We start from the raw sequence: 14,102 nt of genomic DNA, 5'->3' as shown, positions 1-14,102 counted from the left end.
GTATGTTTCTCCCTTGAGGTCATCTCGCTGTGACTTTCACATCAAGGAATGGGGTGTGTGTGTGGGCGGGCGGGGGGGCATATGCCTGGGGTTCCGGATAAGGAGGCAGAAGGAGTTCTCGCCTACAAGTTGCAGCTGGGTGGGTGTGGGCAGTTCTCATCTGGGTACATTTTCCCATTATAAAGGACTGCAGACACGTGGGAGAAAAGACAAGCCAGGGATGAGGTTACCCAACTGCCTTTTGGTGCAGACAGACGCCAGGCCACATGGAGGGGATACCGGGCAGCATCTCAACACCCAGGCCCCCTCAGCCTCCCTGCCATCTTCCCTAGGCGATAGGGGAACTGTGGGTCCCACAGGGCTCGCAGGCTCTGCCTGCAGGGGTCGCACTCGGAGCGCGTCCCGCCCCCTCCTCCTCGGCCCCCGCCCCCGGCCCCGCCTTTCTCGCGTTCGGCCCCCGCCTGGCCGGGCCCCTCCAGCCTCTCCTCGCGCAGCCACCGCCAAAGCCTGGAGAAGTGGAATCTCGCCGGCGCCGCTGCCTGCGCGGGACTCGCGGAGCGGCACTGGGCATGCTCAGTCGCCGGAGCCCGTCCTGGTCTCAAGTAGGAAGCTCGTGCGCTGCACCCGCAGCCGATCCGGGCGCTCCCGGGAAGGCGAGACAGAGCAGAGCCGCCGGGCGCCGGTGCCGGGGCGAGCGCGGCGCGCACCGCCGGTGAGCCTCGCTTTCTTCCTTGCTTTTGCCCTGGACCCCGGGGCGGCCCGGGAGTGCTGGCGAGAGACCGGGGCAGCGGCAGCGGCAGCGGCGTGCGACGAGTAGCTGCGCGCAGCCCCGGCGGCTGCTCCTCTCCTGCCGGCCCCTGGGGCTGCGCGGCCCCGGCCGCCCGCCCAGCCGCAGCCACAGCTGCAGCAGCTGCCACCGCATCTGCAGTGGGCGCCGGTTCCCGAGTCCGGTGCGCCCTGCGCTCGCGCCGCAGGGCCGGCCGGGTGGCACGGCGACTGCGGGCTCACTCCTTGACTTCCATCCCTCTTGCTTCCCGGCGCCCTCTTTCCCTCGGCAGCCCGGGTTTGGCAGGGCCTGGGGCAGGGGTGACGGGGTTGGAGGGGGTGCGCCCGGGTGGGGGCTGCGGAGGGGAAAAGTGAGGGAGGGCGCCGGCGGGGAAGAGCGCACACCCCCTTCCCTGGCACCGGCCTCGGCTGTGCGGTTGGGCTCTCCCTCCTGGGGCGGCAGCGCGCTCCTGCCGGGGAGTTTGAGACGATGTTGGCTTCTTGGGGGTTCAGATGCTAGCAGCCGGGAGATCAAAGGGGGAAAAGTTCATTTCCCCCTCGGAGGCAGAGAGCGTTTTAACTAGAAAATGGCTGTGCGAAGGGGACCGAATGGGGGAAGCCGGCCCTTGGTCCCGAAGGCTCCTCGGCTACCCGCCGGGCGGAATGGAGGGGGTGACGATGGAAATGACATTTGTGCGGTGAAAACAGTGCTGGTGGGAGGCAGGGATGCGGAGTCCCCAAGAAACAATGCGAGGTGGTCTAGAACGCGCTGAAGCTCTCTAGAACTGAGGGGGCAGGGGGCGAAGGGCCGAGGGAGTGTGGGACTTGAACTAAACGCAAATAAATGGGGGAAATCAGATTGAGAGTTGTAGCCGTTTTGTAGTCAAGTTCTGCGCAGCTGAGAGCCACGACTGTCACAAACCTTTTTGGATGGATGGAGTGGTTGGGAGAACCCAGATTGAGAAGAGAGTAAGACACAGTGTCGGCAGCTCCGGCGAGGCTGAGCTCTTTAGGAAGTCCTCAGTCACGGGCTTTCCATCGCGCCTGATGACTTAGGTGAAATACCTGAAGGATTATCATTAAATGATGCCAGCGGTGCTGTTTCAGTTCCAAGAAATGCGGAAACTTTGCGAGGTTGGCATTGGTTTGTCATTTGTTGTAATATTTAAGTGATTTAAACCAGCACACAGTGGCATCCTGATCTGTTGTTCAGTCTTTGGGTCTCTTAAGCTTCTGATTTTTTTTTTTTTCTTTCTTCCTAGTCATGGACTTGTATTTCAAATCTTGCCCTCAAATGGCCAGGATAATTAAGGATATCTGATAATTAAGGATATCTGATAATTAAGGATAGCTGGCCTTTCAGGAACATAATCTTTGAAGGGGGATTTCTTTATGAACTTAGGTGGCAGTTTAGTTGTGTTTTCTGTCTGTAGCTTGAAAACAGTGATTGTTGATCAGTTGTTTATCGTATCTTGCAGAATCAGGAATGCACTGATTTGAAGGGTTGGCATTGATGAAATGGCTGAGGAACCTCGTGGTTGGGGGAGATGCTGGGAGAACACAGGTGGCAATAGAGTACAATGGGCTAGTAGTCAGAACTCCAGGGGAGAAGTAGATTCAAGACTTCTGTTGCTGTCCTTTTGTCATCATCACTGTGTGCCCCCCCCACTCCCAAATGACTTGGGGTCTTCCTAATCTAGGAATGTTCCTAGATATTTGCTCAGAGCCTTAGAAAAAGGACTCCAGAGTTGAGATCCTTTTTTAGGGAAGGAGTTTCTTGAACTTTTATTCTCTTTTCCAAAGGATACTTCTAACTAGATAATTCACTCCCAAGTAGGCAGCACACTATTCAACACTTTCTGAAACTTGTATAAAGTGGTAGTGGAAAACTCAATGAACTGATGTGTAAAAGACTGGTGCTTTACATTTGACTGGAGTAATACGAATAAGAGACTACAAAATTATTTAAGAAAAGAGTACTAAGGGGCGCCTGGGTGGCTCAGTGGTTAAATCCTCTGCCTTTGGCTTAGGTGGTGATCTCAGGGTCCTGGGATCAAGCCCCGAATCGGGCTCTCTGCTTAGCAGGGAGCCTGCTTCCTCCTCTCTCTCTGCCTACTTGCAATCTCTATCAAATAAATAAAATCTTAAAAAAAAAAAAAAAGTACTAAGTATTGCAAGAATCCCTGTGTGCAATGATAACATATTTTAAAACTGTTACTCTTTTTATGTCACATTTCAGCTTTTTTTTTTTTTTAAGATTTTATTTATTTATTTGACAGAGAGAGATCACAAGCAGGCAGAGAGGCAGGCAGAGAGACAGGAGGAAGCAGGCTCCCTGCTGAGCAGAGAGCCCGATGCGGAACTCGATCCCAGGACTCCGAGATCATGACCTGAGCCGAAGGCAGCGGCTTAACCCACTGAGCCACCCAGGCGCCCCACATTTCAGCTTTTTCATGACTGTTTCTTTTCCTGCCACAAGGAAAACAAACATTGAATTCTTTTTTTTTTTTTTTTTTCCTGTTACAACAGAAATAAATACTGAAAGGCTTGCCATAATATTAGTACAGGGTTATGCTGATTACTCTGATTCCAGGATATCTAAATTTGTCTTTTAAGAAAAATGGAAGGGTCTCCTGGGTGGCTCAGTGGGTTAAAACCTCTGCCTTCAGCTCAGGTCATGATCCCAGGGTCCTGGGATTGAGCCCCACATCGGGCTCTCTGCTCAGCAGGGAGCCTGCTTCCTCTTCTCTCTCTCTCTGCCTGCTTCTCTGCCTACTTGTGATCTCTGTCAAATAAATAAAAAAATTTAAAAATCTTAAAAAAAAAAAAAAAAGAAAAACGGAATGTTGTTTCTCTATCTCCTTTTTAGTTACACCTTAAAAAAAAACTTTTTTAAGTAGCCTTCACACCCAATGTGGGGTTTGAACTTACAACCTTTGTGATCACGACCTGAGCTGAGCTCAAGAGTTGGCGCTTAACTGACTGAATCACCCACCCCAGTTAAACTTTTAAAATAGACAATACTCTGATGTCATAATGTTGTTCATGGCTGTAGGACTTTTAGGAAAGTATTGTATGAAGGTATTACTAGTTACGTGGGCAATACTTATTTTCCTTCCCCGGTTTAAGGAAACTAGTGTTTGTTTAATGTTTGGTCTCTGTGTCAATCCGATATTAAACTTCTTACATATATTATGTGTCAGCATCTTTCACATGAATGTCAGCTTCCCCAGAAAATCCCTCTGGGGTGGTGGACAGTCCTTTGATTGCGTAGCAATAGAACTTGAAAATTTTATCTGATAGAATATTTTCAGCAGGCTTCATTGTTACTAAATAAGCATTCTCTTGTGGAACATTTTTGATTTGTTATTTGGAATTAGATTTGATTGGAACAGCATGTTTTCAAAATGATTTGAATGTTTTAAAGAATCTTCTGTTTGGATTTAAAAACTGTTTTCGTGCTCATTTATTTTCAACAGTGTTGTGCTACCAACAAATACGCTTAAGTGTAAGGAAGATAAACCCAGATTACCCATTTTTTTTAAATTTTTTTAAAGATTTTATTTATTTATTTGACAGATAGAGATCACAAGTAGGCAGAGAGGCAGGCAGAGAGAGAGAGGAGGAAGCAGGCTCCCTGCTGAGCAGAGAGCCCGATGTGGGGCTCGATCCCAGGACCCCGGGACCATGACCTGAGCCGAAGGCAGAGGCTTTACCCACTGAGCCACCCAGGCGCCCCAGATTACCCATTTTATGTTGAATGTGTTATTAATGCATATTCTGCAGGCTGATGGCATTTCTCTCAGTTGAAATGGTTTTTCAGAGTCAGAGTGACAGATTCTCCATTATAAATAATCTGGTGGGATTTGGTGGAAAGACCACCAACCACTGACTCCCAAGACTTGCCTTCTGGGCCAGGTTCTCCTGCTACTTTAACCTACTATGTAATCTTGGGAAAGTCAGTGTACTTTTCTGGGCCTCAGTTTTTCCATCTGTACAATGAGAGAGTTGCAGTAGAATGGGCTTCTCTTGTCCCGTTCCAGGGGTCTGTGATGCAGCCATTGGAGGAGGGGGGCCCTTCATTCAGAATAGTAGAGGAAGCTGATTTGATTTTGTGTTTCACTGAGTCTGGCTTGTCCCGATTTGAGGAATGTCTTGGTTTCGTTTTTTGTTTTTGTTTTGTTTTGTTTTGTTTTGGCCAAATCTGTACTCCCTTTTAGTTTCTGTTAAAGAATGGTTGTCTGTGTAGGAGACAAGGTGAGGATTAGATCTGAATGAAGCACAGTGGATATTTGAAACTGTCATGTAGCATATTCTGAGGGGAGTGTCTGTGCTTGGGCAAGCAGATAATTTGAGAAAGAAGTCACCACAGAAGCCGCAGAGAAAGGTGTCTTGGGTGCTGGGCCCACTGCCGTGAAATTTGGCAAGCCTTTTCCATGTCCCCGCCCTCTCTCCTCAGCCCTTGATTAAAAATGAAGCCCTTGGTCTCTGGAATAAAATTCTCATCATCGTATCATGTTAGCGTCCTCCTGTGCTGCACAGGTGTCCAGGGTGAGCTCCCGCAGTAGCCGGAGTGGTGGCTGGTGGAACACACCCACTCATCTTCCAACAGATCGTGACCCCCCCCCCACCTTTGGCAAGTGACAGTGATGGGGCAGAGAGCAAAGGAAACCCATCCACTTGGGGTTTGGAGTGCACTTTGCTTTCACGATGCTCACAAAACTCGGCCATCATGAACCTTTAAGTGAGGCAGGTGAGCAGACGCCAGAGTCGTTACCCACATTTTAATAATTGATGATAAACAGGCAGTGAATCTAGCGCTGCTGATATTAACCAGGCTGCAGGGTTGCTGGGTGTCTGCTGGGGGGTGGGGGCAGTAACTCCCAACATGAGGGGAGAGCGAAAGAGAGGCAGGATACAGAAGGAAGAAGACAGTCAAGTCACCCCAAGTTGGCAATAAGTAAGAAGCCTGTATCAGTTTAAAAGTATTAGAGGCCTTAAAGTGTAGACTCGCTGGAGACACTTCCTTTCTGCATAATCTTATTTCCATAACGGTTGAGTCTTAACCTGGTCTTCTCAGTGTTGAGTAGATGCCAGGATAGGCATGACTTTTGTTGTCAGGAGGAGAGTCTCAGTGTGTAATTTATTGGTACGTAAAATGTACAGACTTACACGGACAAAGATGGAAAGAGACTGTGGAAAAGATAAGTGGTGCGGGACTGTGGATTAAGGTGTGTCCTCATTTCTTAATGATTTGTCAGTGCTTATAGATAAGGGGAACCATTCTTTCCTCTGCCCCCTGTGGAAATCTTGCAAAATTTTGTCTGCTAGGTTATAGCTGAGGTGTTTAAAGTGTAACTCTACTGGAAAGTATGCTTTAGGAATGTGGAGAGTGGGAGGACGAGTGGTTTTGTTTGTGTTTTTCTTTTAAAGTTGACTAAAAAGAATGCAGTTCTGTAGCTGAGCTAGGAGAAGTGTGTGCTTTGGAGGATGAGGTTGGAGAGAACTTGTAGACAGCTCTAGAGAGTGAAGGGAAATGCTGTATATTTTTTTCTTTTTAAAAAATTTACGTATTTTTAATTAATGTTGTTTTTGAAGAAGGGAGTCTTGATATAGGATGTAACCTTTCCCAAATTGCCACCCTATACATCAGATTTTAGTTTCCACACAATTTAAAAGTGCAAAGCACAGTATTAGGCCCATGGGCCATTGTCCGTTGGTGGTGTGTTTGCTGTTCTTATCAAAATAATAGTGATGGTGATGTAGTGAATATTTTGTAAGTGTGTCCTGAAGTAGATGTGTCCTTTTTCCTCTGAGACTATACCCTTCCGATCTGGGGGTAAAATTTCTTTTATGAATTGGTGGGAATATTTTTATTTGGCAGCTTAATGGTCCATGAAATTGATAAGTCTGGGAAGCCGGGCCTGAGATGTTGAGAGCCGTGCCCTTGGGATAGAGTGAGTGGTGGAGACCAGGCCAAACCGGAGATTACGGGTGGGCTGATGGGGCCTCTGGGCCTTCCAGGAATGTAGGGTCACTGGTATAGACTCAGGGTCTGAGGAGCTTAGGAGAAGCTAATTTTGAAAGCGCTCTGGGAACCGGCCGATATTTTTGAATTATAGCCCAAGAATGTCCGTGCAAGTGCCAAAATGAAAGATGAGGGTCGGAGAGAGCAGAAAGGACAGCTGATTGAAATGTGAATTTTAGCAGGCAAGGCCGCAGATTGATAGATCTTGGTGTTGGTTTCTTTGCACGCAGGCCTCTTTCTGCCAAGGCAGCATGCTTTAGCAATTTGGGGTTGGTGATTCTAGGAGATACTGATGGAGTCAAGGCCATAGAACCACAGCTTGGTTTGGACCCTTGCAGTATCATGTCTTCCAGAGGACGCCTTGATAAATCACTGGAGGAAACTTAAGAATAATTTGCTCATGCAATTGCAAACCCAAAGTATTTCTGTGTTCTAAATAGTAGGGTAAGAGAATAATATATTTTCAGGTAATATTTTAAAAATCTATGCTTAATGATATCTGGATATTGGGGATCATGATGATAATATATTATTAACGTAATTATGGGGCTCTTACTTTGTGCTAAGAGCTTTTATATTGCTATTGCCCTATTTAATTGTTACAGAACACTCTGATGCGGTTCCCATTTTAGAGACAAGGAAACTGAGGTCCCTTTCACTAAAGCCTTTACAGTAAACTGTGATGCTTGCTTGGTAACTGTACTCAGTATGGAGGTGCCCATGGGTTGCTGAAGGACCAACAGGAGGCAGAAATAACACTTAGTAATTAAGGGTCAACTGTGTGCCTCGTATACAAGAAACATTTCACTTCCTATCTCCTCTCTTATGAGTTAGGAACCTTCCTAAATTCACCATTTGGGGAAAAGGTGAAAATTTCACCCTTCATCCATTTTCAAAATGGATGTTAACGTAAATCCACACACTTAGTGATTGAATTACTTCCTTCATATTATGGCTCCAATGTGCATTTCTTTGCATGCGAACACACATCGAGTAGCAGAAAGTCCAAATATCATTTCTAAATATGTCTGGAACTAGGCGTTGCTGTGTAACCTCTCTGGACAGATTGCAGTCTAGAATGTTCCTGTTGTAAATAAAACACCCCGGGATCTCATTCGTTGTCATGTGCCAACCATGAGGCAATGCAAGGATGACAGAGGCTTCCGATGACTGGAAAAAGGTGAAGTGAGGGTTCCCAGGCTTCTTGGGCTGCCTGTGGCTGACTGGAGGCTTCTGACTGTCAGAGTGATGGGTCTGGAGAGACAGCCTCAGCACTCTGGCTGATGGTGCCTCTCCTTGGGAGCATCTGGCTGGCTCCTGGGTGCTGGTTCTGTTCTTTCCTTCTGATCTGCATTTGATTTCCCAAGTGGACTTCTGTCCTGGCCAGAGAGTCAGTGGCTCTGCTGATTTGCTCAAGGCAGTACTGTTTGTCAGTGGGAAGGAATAAAATAGAATTTCTTTAGCGTGAGTTCGATTTCTTGAGTTGGTTTTTTCCCAAGTGAACTTTCTGAAATTTCTGAACCTAACTGAAGCATGGTCTGGACTCACAGGAGTATAGACACTTTTTATTTATTTATTCATTTATTTGAGAAGAAGGGAGAGAGACAGAGCATGAGCACAATGTGGGGGGAGGCAGAGGGAGAAGCAGACTTCCCACTGAGCAGGGAGTCCACCATGGGGCTTGATCCCAGGACCCTGGGATCATGACCTGAGCCGAAGGTGGATTCTTAACTGACTGAGCCACTCAGGTGCCCCAGGGGTATAGATACTTTGAGAAGCAATGGTTCAACCTCAGATTCTTCTAATATCTCACCAGAATCTCTTCTCTTCTCCAATACCCAAGCTTTATTTATTTATGCATTTTGCAGATCGCGAATGAAGACAGATAGATGTTTTGGTGACAACAAGAAACCTTAGCTTCATTTGTTCCTGCCTTTGTCTAGCAAATGTTTGTTGAGCACATACTTTGCTCTGTGTGAAGTTCAGGCAGACAGAGAGGAATGTACCAGAGCACTGATGAAAAGTATGGCGGTAGATGCGTGTGAGGTCTGAGCGAGTGGAGAGAAGGAAGGCTGTCCTTGCTCCGTGGGAGTTGAGAGGCCTCACGAAACAGGAGACGTGGCAAGGGAGTCCTGTAAAACCCCACTACAATATACCCTTCAGCTGACTCCTTTTCCATTTTTCCTTCCCTCCATAGAGCTGCTATATAGCCTGTTTCTTCTATCCAACCCCAGGGATTTGCCACTCCTTCCAAAGGGGACCTAGAGATTTGGCCTTTCAGATCTCTCTAGCTGTGGTTTTCGAAGAGGAAGGGGGGGGGGCAGTTTTTCTCCCCAGGGACTTTCGTCAGTATTCGGAAACATTTCTGATTTCATGACTGTGGAAGGAGTCCCACTGGCATCTAGTGGGTAGAGGCCAAGAATGCTTGTAAATATCCTACAGTAAATGTAGGCACAAGACAGTCCTGTGGGGAAGGAGTAGGATTTGGTGGTTAAGAGCCAGACTCTCAGGGTTCCAATATTGCTCTGCAATTTAATAGCCACATGACTGGGGACAACAGAAGTACAGAATTACAGGTGGGGAACAGAATTGACAGTGCTTTAGTTTCCTTATCCATAAGTAGGGATACTATATATGAAATGGTTGTTAAGAGGATTTCATGTATTAATTTCTGAACATAATAATGAGTAATACTTGGCATAAAGTTAGATCTTAACTGTTACTATTTTTTTTTAAAGATTTTATTTATTTATGTGACAGACAGAGATCACAAGTAGGCAGAGAAGCAGGCAGAGGAAGAGAAGGGGGAGGAAGCAGGCTCCCCACCAAGCAGAGAGCCCAATGCGTGGCTCGATCCCAGGACCCTGAGATCATGACCTGAGCCGAAGGCAGAGGCTTAAACCACTGAGCCACCCAGGCGCCCACTACTATTTTTTATTTTAAGCAAAAACTTTAACTTTTGACTCCAGAGAGCGTGAGTTCAGAGAATCCAGGGGACCCGAGTTTGTGGCCGTGGCTCTCAGGAGGCTTTGGTGTAAGCACTGTCCACTGTTTTTGTTTCTCTAGTTCCTTTTCGTCCATGGGTTTTATTTTCCACTGTTTCCATCTCTTGATTCTAGGGCCTTCGATAGCTTTGTCTTTCATCCCTTTTTCCCAGGGACCCAAATTCATGCCCTTAATGAACCTTTCCCTGGAGGGCTGAGAAATATATTTATGATTTTCCTTAGCTCTGTCTATTTTGGGAATGGTGAGAAAACAGGAAGCAGGTCAGGGGAGAGCTGCCTTACTTCCTGATTGTCACAGCTCCCTTCTCTATAAAATTCCTTGCAAGATTGAGAGGCAGGTGGTACTGCCTGCTTAGTAACTGACTCTTCCCTCTACGCCCACCAGCTCCAGCCCCAAGTTAGGTGCCTACTCCTTCCAAAATACCCTGTAATTGGGTCACAACATCTACCTACTTGAAATCATTTCTAAAAACCAAAGCAGAGAGGCAGGCTGTGTCAGTGGGATTTAAAATGTCCTGGTCCTCTCCTCTCCTTCAAGGTTCTAGAGCTGTTCTGACAACAAAAAAGAGAGCAAACTTGTTATCTTAGTTAGGTGGCACTGTCTTTGTGGCCTAGAACTGGGTCTTCCTTTTCGCTTGCAGAAGTGCTCAAACCGTGTTCCTGGCCATCTTTCCCTGGGAAGGTGGGCTGGTGGCCTCCACTCAGCAGATCACATTTACTGTCCCATTTTCACAACAGAATTGACTCGTGAAGATTTTCCTTCTGTGTTTTGAATGGTATCAACAGACTAGAGAAAAATGAAGACATTCAGTCTGTCCTAAGCTCTCTGATTCCTTCCCCATGACACGGTCATCTCGTCCCTGAATGAGAGCGGTGGCCTCTCAGTGGCCTCCTGGCCTGGCCGGCTCCATTCATTCAGTCTGGCTTCCGAAGCACTGGGCGCCGTTCCAGCTGCTGCCTGTGGAAATGGACCAGGATGGAAACTGACCATGATGGCCCCGGTCTCTGCCTGCCTGAAGCTCTCTATCTGTCTGTAGGGAAGCACTGGCCGCTGAGATAAAAGGTGCCGTGTGCTACCAGGCAGGGAGGCGGGAAGTACTCAGCCCTCCTTGACCGGCATCTGCCTTGGCTGGGGGAGTGTGGGGGGCAGTGTCAGGCAAGGCGTCCAGGGAGAAGGGATGCTCAGTGTGTCCCACAGCGTGCCTGGCACCTCCATCTGTGCAGGGGGTAGGTAAGCTCCTTCTTGGAGCCCCGCTGTTGCTGATAGCCAGCCTCCTCACCTTCCCCCGACTATCACCTCTCATCAGGTTACCTTCTCTGTGGCTTCTCTGTTTATTCTCTGCACTGCCTCTGAGGTGATCTTTTGGAATCCTCTGCAGGCCCGGGCATGCCCATCCCAGCCTCCAGGGGCTCCTCGCTGCCCTCGAGATGAAGCGCCCGCCTCTTGGCTTCGCCCCGGTACCCTTCATGATCTATGTTGCTCTCTCCATCTCGTGCTCTGAGCTCAGCCATGCCGTTCTGACAACAGGCCTGGCTTTCTCTAGCCTTCGGGCTTTTATCCTCCGTACCCATTGCCTGCAGCCATCCTTACTATCTGTGTATTCGTCACTTGCTTGACTTTTTTCATCCTTCAGGAAGTAGCTTCATTGTCATGCTCCTCAGTGTGTGTCTGAATGACCTGAGGGCTTGCTACAACATGTGCATTGCTGGCCTCACCCCCAGAATTTCTGATTCGCAGGACTGTGTGGCACGATCAGAGTTGGCACGTCTAACAATGTCCTGTGGGATGCCGATGCTGCGGGTCTAAGGAGCACACTTGGAAGACCACGGGTACCTGGTTACCCAGAGCAGGGTGACTCTCTAGCCTCCAAGGGGAGCAGCTCACATCCCTCTTCCATCGTACCCCTGCTTTCACACTGCATTACAACCACTCACTTCTCGGGCTTCTCTTCTAGTCTGTAAGCCCCTTGAGGAATGACACTTTTACTTCTTCATCTTTATGCTCCCAGTGCTTAGAAATCCTGGATGTTCAATAAACGTTTATCAAAGAGTGAATATATGAATGAAAAATAACTATTGTTGGAGGCTTTAAAAATTTTTTTTTTAAAGATTTTATTTATTTATTTGACAGAGAGAAATCACAAGTAAGCAGAGAGGCAGGCAGAGAGAGAGGAGGAAGCAGGCTCCCTGCTGAGCAGAAAGCCCGACGCGGGGCTCGAACCCACGACCTGGGATCATGACCTGAGCCAAAGACAGCAGCTTAACCCACTGAGCCACCCAGGCGCCCCTAAAAATTTTTTTTTATTTGTTTGAGAGAGAGAGAAAGTGCACGAGTGGGAGGGAAGGGCAGAGGGAGAGGGAGAAGCAGACTCCCTGCTGGGCAGGGAGCCCAACGCACTTCGATCCCAGGACCTGGAGATCTTGACCTGAGCCCAAGGCAGATGCTTAACTGACTGAGCTACCCAGGCGCCCCCATCGGAGGCCTTAGTAAATGTGCACGAGAACGTTTTTTGCGGCTAATTTTTCTGATAATTTATCCCCAGTTGTGATGGTATAGGCTTATGACATGATGTTGGTGAGATCAGCATGAGTTTGATTAATGTAAGAGCCAGTTAGCTGTGTGGTTTTGTGTCCAAATTCTAGAAAGGCAGGGGAGGAGCTCATATTAAACCCATTACTGTTTCTGGAATGACTCAAAAATACATAGGTTTTTTAAATAGTGTCTTGCTATGAAAATATGTGTCCAAGAGAAATGCGGTTGTAATATAATTTAGCAGCGTAGCATAACCATGGCCTTTTTATTTGAAATAATAAATCTTATTGAACTGATAGGAAATGTAACCAGATGTTTAAGTCATCGTTTCTCCAAGTCAGAGGGAGGGATAGCTAGACCACTTGCATGTACTTACTCGGTCTGTTTATTGAGCATCTAGCACGTGCTGCTGGCCCTAGGGTATGGCAATGAGTCAAACACTTCAGCTTTCTGGGTGGGAGGTGCCACGAAGAAGTCAGAGATGTGCGATGTCCTGCAAAGCACCCACTGGGCTCCTTCAGATCATGTGAGTAGGTGATTCTAAAGCTGAGTCCCGAGTCGCAGGAAGTGACGGCTGTGTCCAGACCATGACATGGAGAGGAGCAATTTAAGGCCACAAGAATGGTACCAAGGACCTAACTTTAAAACACCTCTTGGAGGAGCCCTAATGCCCCTCTCGTTTTGAAGACGGGAGAGACGATGCCTTATCATTGCGCCTGCTTACCCAGATCTGGGCTCTAAGCTGGCCTCCCTAGCATCCGAAGCAGAACTTCCCAAAGGGGGTTCACTGAATCCCAAGTGACTGGAAATATGTTGGGAATAAAGGCTTCTTCTGACAAGTTCAGAAAACTGCACGTACTTTCTCTTTACATCAACATATCCAGGAAGTCCGACTGGAAAGAAACTTCATTTAATGCAGCATTTGCCTGGGGTGGGGTGGGGGAGGGAGTATAATTTTCACAGTCTCCCATGAGCTGGTGTTTCCATTTGCACACCCTGGATGACCAGATCTAAAGGTGCTGAAAAGAATGTTTCACGTGATGCAGACTTTTTTCTCCTCTTCATGTCCCATTCTTAACCTCCGGGGACTTTGGTTGTTGAAGAGAAGGCAGAGGCAGGATTTCTTGTATTGGTTTTCCACATGCCTTGTGCTCCGTTGTCAGTCCCGTTGATTTGGGTGCAAAGATAGGTGGCATTTAGAGCCTGAGAGACCATTGCTCATTTGCTGTCTTCAAGGAGGAGCTGGCTAGAGGGTCACACGGGATGCAAACTGTTTCTGCACAGGCCTTAAGCCTCAGTTCCTCTAACAGAGAATGGTTTCTGTTTGAAGTGTTCATATTCTGACTTTGTTCTATCTTCTTTTGGTGTATAAACATTGCTTTGGGTGTCAGCTGACCCTAAGTTAAGGAAGGGGAGAGGACTGACCTGTTTGGGGTTCCTAAGGGCGAGCCTTATGTAGGAATGATGAACTTGGGTCGGACACTATATACTGAGTTTTTGCTGATGTTGTGCAGTCTTAATCTCAACCTAAAAAATACTGGCATTTAGATTTCCTTTCAGTTGACCTGTGTTAAGTTTTGGCCCTTCCTGAAGTCAGAGCGGATGTTTTAGTGTCTGTTAATTTTGAAATTGTATTCTTTGTTAGTCTTTATGGGTCTAGTTTGACACAGCAAGCCAGGAAAGGTTCAAGGTAGGGCAAGCTCCCTGAGAGTTTCATTTAAGGGAGATCCCGGGATGAGTCTTCATAAAATAATTCAGAGTAAAAGCATTT

The 14,102-nt window shown here is 47.5% G+C and overlaps 1 protein-coding gene across 13 annotated transcripts in view; it reads left to right on the top strand.

Annotated features, from left to right (window-relative positions):
* The first annotated feature begins 498 nt into the window (after positions 1-498).
* Positions 499-14,102, top strand: part of APBB2 (amyloid beta precursor protein binding family B member 2) — a 370,851-nt gene continuing 357,247 nt past the window's right edge. For 8 of the 13 annotated variants that reach the window (XM_047719167.1, XM_047719168.1, XM_047719164.1 and 5 more), the window contains exon 1: positions 500-712. The gene's annotated coding sequence lies outside the window, so the exon portion shown is untranslated. Of the gene's footprint in view, positions 713-14,102 lie in introns of all 13 variants that reach the window. The other 5 variants (XM_047719169.1, XM_047719175.1, XM_047719173.1 and 2 more) reach the window with 3 other exon arrangements.

This window comes from Lutra lutra, chromosome 2 (genome assembly GCF_902655055.1).
Source record: "Lutra lutra chromosome 2, mLutLut1.2, whole genome shotgun sequence".
Classification (NCBI taxonomy): domain Eukaryota; kingdom Metazoa; phylum Chordata; class Mammalia; order Carnivora; family Mustelidae; genus Lutra; species Lutra lutra.
This window is presented reverse-complemented; position numbering and strand designations above follow the sequence as displayed.